Raw genomic sequence first — 213 nt, 5'->3', positions numbered from 1 at the left:
AGCATGGCTTCTTGTATATACACTGCATTGCTAATTGCACACGTGCCAGTCCTGGGAATGAAAGTGAATCTCCATGCTCTGTAAATTGGCTCATGCTAAATTAAAACGTGGGTGGTTTTCTTTTTCTTTCCTGTTTTCGTTTTGCGTTAAAAAAAAAAAAAAATCATGCCATTAATGTGTGGAAGCAGCAAACACACACACCCTTCTCCGTGA

Source organism: Pteropus alecto, unplaced genomic scaffold (assembly GCF_000325575.1).
Source record: "Pteropus alecto unplaced genomic scaffold, ASM32557v1 scaffold155, whole genome shotgun sequence".
NCBI classification, from domain to species: Eukaryota; Metazoa; Chordata; class Mammalia; order Chiroptera; family Pteropodidae; genus Pteropus; species Pteropus alecto.
Note: the sequence above shows the minus strand (reverse complement) of the source record.